Genomic DNA, 12,116 nt, shown 5'->3' with positions numbered 1-12,116 from the left:
CTACCTTCCCAGCTCCCCCTTCTCCCTTACCATTTTAGCTCCCTCACCCTCCCAGCTCCCTCCCTGCTCCCTTCCCCAGCACCCTTCTGCCTCTCTTCTGCTCCCTTCCCCAGCACCCTTCTGCCTCTCCCCTACCCCCCCCCTCCCTTCCTACGAACAGCCTTTCCTTGAAAGTGCCATTGCCTTAACGATCTCCTATACCCCTACCCCTACCCCTCCTCTCCTTTCCCCTCCTCGCTCCCCCTCTCCCTGCCCCTGCATTTAACATTAATATTGTAAATAAGTTCATATGTTAAGTTCTTAAGTGTACATGCATCCTTAACATCCTGATGCATATCTACTCTTAACATGGATAATCTTCATCCAGTTCTTTTACAAAGTTGTATCCCTGCTCGTTGACTCTCTCTATCCTTGTTCCTAGTTCATTGTAATATCGTTAACTCTCTCTATCCTCGTTCATTGTAATTTCCTTTCTCAGTTAATTGTGAACCGACATGATGTGTCTTACGAATGCCGGTATATAAAAATTGTTAAATAAATAAATAAATAAATAAATAAAAGATGGGGAGATTTAACAGAAGGAACTGCCAGCAATGATTTCTTTGTGGCTCGCAAATTTTGGCTGGGAGTATAGAAAGCAAGAAGATTCGCAAGATAGGATGGACCATCACATCCTGAAGCCTTAAAAATTACAATTTTAAATTTCACTCTCTGATGAACTTGTAACTAGTACAACTGTTTGAGCAATGGTGAAATGTGCTCCCAAGAATGGCTGCCGGGAATAAGATGAACAGCAGACTTTAGCAATACCTGAATAGCTTTAAAGCAATAAACAGATAGGCCTATATATATAAAGAGTGGCAATAGTGGAAATTGCGTAAACATGCACAGTGGTACTTGCAACATGGTGCTGATCACACGCTGCTGCTGCCCCACCGTCAGCGGTCTGAACCTTTTGGTCCTGGATCCAGCGCAGTGTCCTGCCATCTGCTGCATCATCTGGCATGGTTCACAGCATCCTGCCCCTCCACGATATCTGGCTGCTCTGAATAGGCCTTGCAGTAACTCACCACTGCTGCAACATAAAAGGAAACCCAATCCTGTTGCCCAGTGCCTGAGCAAAAGGTTCCCTCCCTGTGTTTCTGCACTAGTAGTACTTCCAGTTGTTGTTTCCTAGTGTTGACCCTGCTAGACCTGCCTCTGCTTGCCACCTGCCTTGACTTTTGCCTGACCTTGATGTTGCTTCTGCCTGCCACTTACCCTGATTCTTGATGGAACTCCATCTCTGCTCAAACTCTGCCTGCCTTGATCTTTCTTGCCCAACCACATCTACGTCTTATGAGCCAGTACACCCCCTTGAGCTGTTTGCATCCTCAGTTTGTAACAGTAACAGTTTGTTCAGGACATGGACCCCGCTGATGTTCTCCTGCTAGACTATCTATGGGATGGCTCTTGGATGGTCCAACAACAACAGATAAACCAAGATCACATTATTGGGGCTCTGCAATAATTCCACAAGTTTAATCAGTGTAGTTTCACAGTGCAGTAATAATAGCTCTATGGGAAAACCATTTCAAAGCATCCTAACATGGGGATCTGACATGAGACATAATTGGCCTTTGAAAGATGAGAGCGAGGCAATCCCGCATCTGGAGACCTCCCATTCTCTGAACCTTTCTTGATAGCGGATGTCTATCTTCACACACACAGAAATGAAGTCTCCTGGTTTGGCAGGGGTATCACGACCAGCCAGTTCATCTTGACCCTGAGTGAAAGACCCTGCCAGAATACAGCTAAGAATTGCAGTCATCCATAGCCGTAACAACAGTACTTCCATCTTCATTGCAGTAGACTGCTACTGCCTTATCACAGTCGTCTTCTATACCTGCCTCTACCACTCAGTTTTAATGTGTCCCCAAGGCCTGCAGGGGCTTCATCAACCAGTCCCTGATCCATTTCGAGTGCTAGCCAGCCATCATCACATCTGAGCAGGCGAAAGTGGCCTTTATTATCTCTCTGCTGTCCGGTCAGGCACTGGCATGGGCTTCCTGTATGGGATAGAGATGACCCCAATCTTTGTGACCTCCAAGTGTTTCTGACCCACTTCAAGAAGCTCTTTGAGCCCAGTCAAGTGTCATCGTCAGCCTCCCTGTTTCTCTGCCTGAGGCAGGGTTATATGACCATAGGGCAGTATGCAGTACAGTTCTGCCCCCTACATCAGAACTCTCCTGGAATGAAGAAGCACAGATAGCTGTATTCTGGCAGGGCCTTTCAGACAGGGTCAAGACGGATGGCTGGTCTCCTGTCAGATCCCCATGTTAGGATGCTTTGAAAAGGTTTTCCCATAGAGCAATTATTACTGCACTTTGAAATTACACTGATTAGGCTTGTAGAATTATTGAAGGTGGTCAAGAGGCCAATCAATATATGCTGAGATGCTACAATGTAGGTCAAAAGTGTGTCAAGTTTAGTCTTAAATTTCATTCCTGCCTTCTGGGCTCAATCTACAAGAATCCCAGCTTCATTAATATATATAAGATGTAATTATAATATCCTATTAAGAGAATGTTGTGCTAATGTCAACTAATTGGGAACATATTATGAAAACAAACAAACTAGCTCATTGGTATGTAAATTGGATTTAACCTGTTATGTAAACCATGGTCTCTGAGACTGCTACTGAATTGCCTGTCCTGGAGTTTTCCCATATTCCATACTTTATCTAAATGAAAGATCTTTCTCCAGCTGCTGGCATGAAATGTTTATTTTGGTTAAACCACAACACCCACCTTTGCCTGTATCCTCTGAGGGACCCATACAGCTAGGGCGAGCTAAGATATTGAAGGAGGAGAAGTGCCAGTGGAGGTTGCACAACCTTTGCTTATACTGCGGAGGCAAAGGTCAAACTGCTTCCTTGTGTCCCAAGAAGGTGGGAAACTCCCACGCCTAGCGTTGGTGGGAGAGGCAACCCTAGGTAATACTCATTGTCCTCCCCTATGACAAATTATTCTACCAGTCTGGTTGGACTTTGGAAATGGGCATTTTTCCCTTGAGGCATTTCTGGACCTCAGTGCTGCCAACAATTTCACTGATGCTGCCCTGGTGGAAAAGTTCCATATATCTCGGGTGCCATTAAAATAACCCACTTGCATTTTTTCAGTCTATGGAGAACTATTACCAGAGCTATTCACTACACCACTAACCTTATGACACTAAGAAAGGGTCTCCTGCCTGAAGAACACACATCATTTGTTTGTGCTTTGATTGGTTGTTTACCCCGCACTGCTTGGGCTACATTGGTTGCAGTGACACTGTCTCGACATGGACTTGCGAAAGGGAGATATCCTTTCTTGGGGTACTGTCTGCTTCCAGTATATCCCCCTAAACAACTCTGTTCATTGGATCTCCCAGCTCTTCCAGGCCCTATGCATCCTTTGCAGATGTTTGCAGCAAGAAACAGACTGAGATCCTCTCACTTTATTGTCCGTACAATTGCTCCATTGATTTAGTGTCCAGTAAAATACCACCCTGAGGCAGATTATACCCTCTATCCATCCCTGAGATGGAGGTGATTTCCAAATATATCTGGGCTAACCTTGAGAGGGGCTTCATCAAGTTCTCCACTTCTCCAGTTTCTTCTTTCTTGGCAAAAAGGATGAGTGCCTGCCCCAATGCATCGACTACTGAGGTTTGAATGCCATCCCATAAAAAACAAATACCCCCTTGATATTGGAACTGTTTGATAGGTTGCAAGGAGCTTCCATTTTCACCAGCTTAGATCATCACAAGGAATTTAACCTGTGCAATATCTCCATGGTCTTTCAGGAACTTGCTGTACATGTATGTAATAATCTATTTAGATGACATTCTGATCTTCTCGTCCAATCTCCAGTCACACCGTTCTCACATCCAGACGGTACTCCAGCAGTTAATAAACCACTCCTTATACACCAAGTTGGAGAAGTGCACGTTCAAGTAGGCGGAGCTTCCATTTCTCGAATAGATCATATCAGCACAAGGCCTTTGGATGGATCCCTCCAAGTTGTCAGCCATTATGGATTGGCCTCATCCTGTGGGCCTGAAGGTGATCCAGTGTTTCTAGGATTTGCTAACTATTACAGATAGATAAAAACTATCGTTACTCCACTATTATTGCTCCTATCACTGCCCTTACTAAAAGGGGAGCTAATTCCAAGGATTGGCCACCTGAATCCAACCAAGCTTTTGCCCTCTTGAAATCTGCCTTCCTCTGCACACCTGTGTTGCAAAGGCCATCATGGCCTGCTGTAAGATAAACCTAAACCTCAGTATAGCGTGGATTGTGTAATATAAAGCTTTTAATGTCTTCCCACATTTTTAGATTATAAATTGTCTTGAATGTTATAAAATACAGTAAACCCAAAAAAATGTTGCAAACTGCATTCTATTTGATATCCAGCATGGGAGCAGACATAACTTGCTAAATTTCTGTTCAGGACTGCTGCAGAAAACTCATTTAAAGGTGAATTTTGAAAGCCCAGTGCCCTCCAAAATTGGGATATGTGTGTACGTGTAGGGCTTACATGCACTCGACATATTATAAAAGCTGCCTACGTGCGCGTGTATCTCCCGCTCTGCGCACATCTTGGAATTGAAAAGGGGCGTAGTGTGGGCATTCTGGTGCAGAGCTAAGAGGTGTGCACGTAAATACTTATGGGCCTGGTTTAGTGCCGTGTAACTTTGCTTGTGCTATGGAGGACGTGGAAGTGTAAAAAAACAAACAAACAAACAAAAAAGCCAGTCCTGAGGAGTTTAAAGGGTCTCGGGTAACTGGAGGGAGAGAGCAGGATATAAAACCAGGGAGTTTGGAGGACCTAGCTGTACACTGGGCAAACTGGTGGACGAACTTATGAAACTGGTCTTGGCACGGAGATGTGCCTGTTATAAAATTCCCTGACTTACACAGTTGAAATCTGCAGTTGGGTGCTCCTCTGTGCAAAATTAGGTGCACACATACGTGCGCCAAAACAATGTTATAATTATGTTCATATGTGCGTGTATGTTATAAAATCAGTGTCCCTGGGTGCGTGCTGTCATACGTGCATCAGTGTGTGCCTGTCCCTCTAATTAAGATCTTGCTAAAATTTAAGAAACACCGTGAGGAAAGCACTAAGGTAAGAGTAGATGGATAAATATGTAGTGAATGTGTCTAATGGGACTTAAGTTGTTTTCCAGACTACCTCTGTGTTTTCATGGGTGTACAATAAATGTGTTTTCTGATTTCTCACCGGCCACTGTGTAAATAATTTCTTGAATGGTGCCCTTTGGCACTTTCTGTTGGGGGGCATCATTGTCTGTTACATTTCCTTCTAAATGTATGTTTAAGCTTGCAGGTAATAAATATACTTTTGTGACCCAGGTTAATTAAATTCTTTCTGTGAGGGAAACCTCTGGTGAGTATATCTGGGATACCCCATGTAAGGTTGGATGATCGGCCATCTGGAAGCGACCGAGAATGCAGTTAAAACGGTGATATTTTGATTTTCATTCCTTTTCTTTTACTTTATATGCTCTTCCCCTCTTCTGTCTGTGAGCTTGATTATAAGCCATCCCTGTACTGAATTGTTCCTTAGGGTTGTGTGATTTGTGTCTGTTAGGGGGGGATATGCCTTGGATTCTAAATTATGTTCATTATTATGTATTTTCTCTCAATTTATTCTTTAAAATGTAATAAAATTGGAAAAAGTAAATACACGCTGCCCCTGTCCTCGTCCACAGCTCTCGGGAGTCTCGGCAGCGTGCTCCGTATTTGGGATTCACCCCCCTCAGCTCCAGCTGCTGCAACACTGCCCCAGTGTCAGGAAAAATGCATGTTCTCAAGCAAAAGGAGTTGTTTATGAGAAATAGTAACATTAATAGTCAGACTCTTGTTTCACCGCCTTCCTTCTCCCTCCAGCATCTGCTTCCTGGCTGCCTCATACTCCCCCCCTCACCCGTATCTTCCCCTGCCAGCCTGCCTGCTTCTGCATCAGTGCTGCCCCTGCCTCCTGCTTACTCTCCCTCCTCGTCATCTGTTTCTTCCCCATCTCCACTTTCTCTTTAGCATTTGCACTTCTTTCTTTCCCCTGAACCCATCTCCCATCCCTCCCCTGTGTTCCTACTTTCCCTCTCTCTTTCCTCCCTATCTTGTTCCCCTTCTCTCTTATGTTTCACTCTTTCCTTCTCTTTACTCTCATACCTTCAATCCTTGCCTCCATGTATTTCTTCCTTCTTTCCTCCGACTCCCGTACCCTCTTGTCTCTCCCTTCTGTGTCTCTCTGCCCTCCTCCTTTGCACCATCTTGTCTTCCCCCTTCCCTGTGCCCCTCTGTGTGTGTGTGTGTGTGTGTGTGTGTGTGTGTCTCCCATTTCATTCTCCCTTTGTACCTCACTTCAGCTCTGGGACTTTGAGTAGCTGGACTCCCACTGTAAGATTTCCAGCTGGCTCCAGGTTCACCCAACAGGCTTGACCCAGTCCTGCTTTTGCCCCACTGCATGCTGGGATTTGTAGTTTTGTTTTGATTTCATTTATTATTTATATACTGCATCATTCAGACTAGTGAGCAGCCCAGGGACGTTTACGACAAAAGCTTTAAATACAAAATACAAGTTTTAAAACATTAAAATCAATTAAACATTAAAAATAAAATGAGAAACTGACATTTCTTCCATCTCCCTATTTCACTTATTCCGCATGGCTGTTATGAATCATTTGGAAAAGGCCAAGTTTTAACTTTCTTCCTAAGCAATAAATAATTTATTTCCAACCGAATTTCCCTAGACAAAATATTCCAGAGCTCGTCCCCTCCAAACTGAAAACATTCTTTTACGGCTTCCTCCTTTACGCCCTTCCTTCCTTGATGGAATCTGCAAAAAAAAACCAGAACACTTTACTGATGTTAAATCTTTTTGGGACATAACATTTCAACAGTTGTTTTAAATGCCCAGCTCCTTGACCTCTCCATGCCTTGAAAATCAGAACTAATACTTTGAATTGAAAATGGCACCTGCCAGGAAGCCAGTGAAGTTGACGCAATAGTGGGGCTGCACTAGTTCTTGGGCAACCATGAATAACCCTTGTTGCCATATTTTGTACTGTTGCAAACAACGAAGGGATTTGTCTGACAAACGCCAAAACAGCGGATTGCAATAAACCAACAAAGGAGCAAAATAGGTCTGCACGAGTTTGAAAGGAAGAAGACATACTCGGTAAAGGCCATAATTTACGCATTTGTCTGTGACACTCCAGCAATATGTGATTCCAACTCAAAAGTCGCCATCCAGTACTACTGAATATCGTAGCTTCTCCACTGCTCTTATTTCTGTATTATTTATTTTAACTGACAAAGAAGGCACTTATCTTGATTTTCATTTATTAATAAAATCTCAGCTTTGTCAGCATTTAACAGCAAATGATTAGCTGACAGCCATTCTGAAGTCTTCTGCAAACCTTCATTCAAATTCATTAATGTAGCAGTCAAGCCCTTCCCAGCTGGAACCACCAAAACTGTATGTCATCTGCGTACAGAAAACTTTTAAGATCTAAAGAGCAAATCCGTGTCCCCAGCGGACGCATACAAACACTGAACAATAATGGGGACAGTGCACTACCCTGAGGAAGGCCACGATTCACCACATAATGGTTCCGAAATCCTGTCCCTAACCAAAACCACCAAAGACCTATCTCCCAAAGAAGATGATAACCACTGTAAAGCCTTTTCTACTGCAGGCAGTAGGAAAACCAGTCCCTTATTTTCTAATAAAAATTCCTGGCTTCAGAAAAAAAATCTATTTCTGGGCCCTCTCTTGTCTTTAGAGAGCGAGCATTTTAACAGGCTGCACTTAAAAATAATTGCAGGATAGGCACTTCTCCTTTTGTGGTTTATTGCAAAAAAAGCCAAACTTGGATAAAACATTAACATTTGCTCTGCCCATAATTACAGGGACAGAACATTATATACATTTTTCATTAACATTACAAACATACTTAACCAATGAAATATCTCTTTTCCTATTCCTCGTACACTTCTATTAGCATCGCACCATGGATACTAGAAGGACCAGGGAGCACTCCATGAAGTCAGCAAGTAACTCATTTAAAACAAAGCAAAGAAAATTCTTTTTCACTCAGCGCATAGTTAAGCTCTGGAATTCATTGCCAGAGGATGTGGTTACACTGCTATTACGATAATCAATAAGCAATAGTAGCTTGTGATTTATCTAATGTTTGGGTTTTTGCCAGATACTTGTGACTTGGATTGGCCACTGTTGGAAACAGGATACTGGGCTTGATGGACCCTTGGTCTGACCCGGTATGGCATATCTTATATTCTTATTAACCAATCATGGACAAGGTTTATACCTCCATCACCGATTACACTGATTAATAATCATCCGACATAAGCTAATATATGTTCTTTCTTCTTCCATTCTATTTCTTATCCTCCATCTTAGCTCTGAGGACAAGTTGTCTTTTTATCCTCCATCTTGGAGAGAGTACCTTATGATGTATTCCATTTCCTTTCCCGTAACCATGTTTATTTAGAAGACATAAAAAGGAGATCTTCTTGCTAGTTTCACTATGATTTCATTCTAAGTGCATTCTAATGAGCATAGTTTCAGACAGTTATTTCTTAATCTAAGTATTGTCATTACCAAATGCACAATATATGTTGCTCAGCTTTGCTGAAATTGCTCCACAGTATCACTCTATTCTTTTCTAGCTGACCTTGATACATAGGCCCAAGATAACTAGATGGTCTTAACCTATCTAAAATTTCACACTACCTGCTCACGGCATTTCAACAAAGTGCTGTGATCAACCAGGTCAAAATACAAGAGCAGTCTTTCTGATTTCCCCATTGCAGGCTTTAAGAAAAGTAAGGCTACAAGGTTCCTTCATGCAATTAGGTAAACCCAGGACAGGATCAACCCTGTCGGGCAAATCTGGAGCCATTTGGCAACCCTAGCCCTTTTGTGATGTCATCAGTTTGTGACCAGTGTAAACCTCTGACCTCTTTTTGATGTCATCCGTTTATGCCCAGTAGGAAGAAGAGCTCCCAAGGGTTGGAAACAGAAAAGCTTTGACAGGCTAATCTAAATCTAAATAATGCAGGTAGCTGAGTTTTAAAACATTATGCGATTGATTTCAGCGCATGGCTTTAACTCTCAGCCTAAAATATTTTTAACTCCTACTGCAGTAAGCTAATGCTATGCAAATGTATGGGGAGTTAAAAACACGCATAAACTTTAAAATGTGCATTCAGCACATTTAACCCAGGAAACGGGGGGGAGGTATCCTTGACAGGCCACTATCCTGGGTAAGAGGCAGCAGCCACCGCCGCCACTTAGCCTGTTAAATCAGTATTTATATAGCTATCTTGCAGCAGGCAGCCGCTGCCAGGTAAGTCAGCACTTATCTATTTAGTGTGATTTGTTCCTACATTGGCAGATAAGTACTTATCAGCAAAGTAGTGGTAAAAACCATGCCTGATAGCCAGATAAGTGCTGACTTACCTGGCAGCTACTATCTGATGCCAGATATCCGGATAAATCAGTACTTATCCAAGTGGTGGCGGTGGCTGCTTCCACTTACCCATATACGTCAGTACTTACCTGGTTTAGTGGTGGCAGCTGCTAGCACTTACCTGGAGTTTTCCTGACCTTTTTTTTCCATTTTTTAAGTAGCACTGGAAATTTAACTCCGGCTCTGACTCAGGAGTTAAGTTTCCAGTGCTAAAAAAGGTGCGTTGGCCAAACCCAGTCTCTCTGCATTGGGGAGTACTGCTTAATACCCTCATTTGCATGAGATTTCCATATAAGGGGGCTATAGGAACACATTTTTACATGCAAAATTCCTTGCTGCATTGGTATTAAGTTTCGTGCACAGAAAATGCCTGTTCAAGTGCAGGCAGAAAAGTGCATTCATCTGCATTGGCCTTACATACTTAACATCCTTTCATTTGCAGATTAACAATTGGAAACCAGAAATGTCTAGTTCAAAATCTCAGCTTCTTCTCTTCTCTCCCCCTCCTCCTGCCCCTGTAACAGCCCCCCCCCCCAAGCTGCACTACAAAAGGCAAACATTCAGCTCTCCCCCAGTCAGAGAAGGAACCCCCAAATCATTTCTATTCCTGAAATAAAAAGCAGAGAGGAAAATGCTTGCAGGAGATTCTGCTCAGGTAGGAGATTGCCCCCAACTTCCTGCCCTCTCTATACAAACACTGCTGCGGCTTTCTAACCTGCAGAGCCAGCCCTGACTTTAATAGGAAATCTGGAATGCAGAGAAAACAGTTTGGCACCTTCCTGAGTGGAAGGAGAGAGATCAAGAGTCCCACAAAGCGAGACTTTATCTCTAAGATTGTGTAATTGGTTTCCACTTGCTGTAATCCTGCAGTCCTGTGATAGTTTTGTGAATGAATTACATAGAAGCCCGGACTTAGCAGAGGCTAGCGGAGCATGGAGCAAAGTCAATTCTCTGCTCTTTCCTGCTACGCCCTTCTATCTGCAGCCAGAAACAGGAGAGGATAGGACAGCAAAGAAAAGCAATGTCAAAAGAGCCAGCCAGCTCCTTCTTCCAGCCCTCCTCATCCTGTCCAACACACCCTACCTATAGCCTAGAGTAGAGCACCTTGCCTGCTGTCCAGAGGTGAGGAGCCAGAATAATGTCAGGGTCTCACCTTTCAGGCTCAGGGCAGGGCTGAGCCACAGGCGGAGATGGTTTTAAGTCAGGCCTAAACTGTCTGGGTGTCAGGCAAGTTGTGTAGGAGGAACAGGAGTTGGTGATGAGTTGGAGTGGCAGGCACAGAATCAAAGTCAGGAAGCAAGTCTCAAGATGGAACAGCGAAGGTTTATAAATAAATAAATAAAAACCGAAGCAGGCTTCAGCCATAAGCTGGAGTGCAGGTGAGGAAATGGAGACAAAAAGTAGCTCACAGGCTGGAGTAAGCAGTTCAGGAGCAGAAGAGCAGGTATGCCTTCGTGTTGCTGCAGACAGCTTCCTGCATCTCAGCAACCCCCTTTTGCCTAAGCTTCAGCCAATTCCCGATGCCCAAAAGTATGAAACAAAGGCCTTTCTGGAGCAATCTTCTTTTCTGCTGCTTCCTTATGTTTCAGGTTCCCCAGCTTGTCTGAAGGCTAGAGCTCCCGTCCTGAATGCTATGGCTGAGTCCAGTTCAAGCACCTATTGGGGCCTTGCCTTATCACGTGGACATTTCTTTAAGCCCAACAGATTTACTCCCAGGACTTGGTAATCAACTTACAGGGGACTCACCCAGAGCCCCAGTCAGGCCACAATGATTTGTGCAAGAGAAAGAGGATAAATGCTGAAGGGGAGTGAGGTGAGAAGGAGCTGAATACTTGGGATGAGGCAGAGCATGAAGTAATGAATGTTGGAGGAGGGGAGGGGTGTGTGAATGCTTGGGGGAGGAGCAGTGGGCCAAGGAGGCAGTGTAAGATGGGGTAATTGCTTCTGGGAGAGTGACGTGATTCCTTAATATCCTGCCAGACCAGTCCAGACTTGTGAGATTTGTCCCACTTAACAACAGATGGAGGCAGAGTGCAAAAACTTTGTACTGATGTCCCTCATCTATATATAGGCTGATTCTGTAAGAAATGCGGGAGAACGGGTGCCCAGCCACTTCTCCTGGGCATGTGATCCTATATTTAAATGAGGGGTCACCATAAAAGGAGACGCTAGGGACGATTATGTGGCCCTAGTGTTGGGATCAGTGGGAGGGAGTGCTCCCGATTCTGGGGGATGTGTGCCCATGGACCACAACGCGACTGCAGAGAGGAGCTCCGTGGAAGCACGTGCCCCAGCATGGGAGGAGCAAGCTGACCACTGCCCTAACCTCTGCCGAACCTGCATGCACCGGTAGAGACCCAACAATGCAATGCTAGTCTATGGGGTAGCCCTCCGGCCACTTGATAGCCCTTTCGGACCTGCCACTGGGTAGCGGCAGATGCGGCAGGATGGACAGAGGTCGAGGACAGGCGATGGTACTGAAACTTGGAACAAGATTTATTTATTTAAGGTTTTTTTTATACCGGCATTCATGATAGCGTTCACATCATGTCGGTTTACATGAAAACAGGGGA

The 12,116-nt window shown here is 44.1% G+C and overlaps 1 protein-coding gene across 2 annotated transcripts in view; it reads left to right on the top strand.

The window, feature by feature from the left end:
* The window catches only part of LOC115083857 (zinc finger protein 271-like), a 634,158-nt gene that overhangs the window by 471,205 nt on the left and 150,837 nt on the right, over positions 1-12,116 (top strand). The gene's annotated exons all lie outside the window — the stretch shown is intronic.

Source organism: Rhinatrema bivittatum, chromosome 2 (assembly GCF_901001135.1).
Source record: "Rhinatrema bivittatum chromosome 2, aRhiBiv1.1, whole genome shotgun sequence".
In the NCBI taxonomy this organism is placed as follows: domain Eukaryota; kingdom Metazoa; phylum Chordata; class Amphibia; order Gymnophiona; family Rhinatrematidae; genus Rhinatrema; species Rhinatrema bivittatum.
Note: the sequence above shows the minus strand (reverse complement) of the source record. Positions and strands in the feature narration are given on the sequence as shown.